We start from the raw sequence: 388 nt of genomic DNA on the forward strand, positions 1-388 counted from the left end.
CAGTACAATCTGTTTTGAAAACCTACTATGTCACCTAATATTTTTTTTAATTATTTAATAACCACATGATTAGAAGCATTTTCATTACAGCATTAACATATTCAATAACAATTACCAGAGCAAAGATGCTCAATATTGGCTCTAAATTTTTAGGTTCACATTTGAACTAATACAGTTATACATTATTGTACTCGGTATAAACCTTATAAGACATAAAATTGAATGAGGCTTTAAACTTTAAAAAAGATCTCCATTTCATTTTAGAATATATTGTTCCTTGCAGAAAGACTCATTGTTTTTGCTACTAACACTGAGATGTTGGCGCATGCATCTCTAATCTGTATGCATCTGATTATTATTAGTTCTAATCGGTTGCACTTGGATTCTT

Source organism: Nannospalax galili, unplaced genomic scaffold, assembly GCF_000622305.1.
Source record: "Nannospalax galili isolate Female #2095 unplaced genomic scaffold, S.galili_v1.0 scaffold55, whole genome shotgun sequence".
Classification (NCBI taxonomy): domain Eukaryota; kingdom Metazoa; phylum Chordata; class Mammalia; order Rodentia; family Spalacidae; genus Nannospalax; species Nannospalax galili.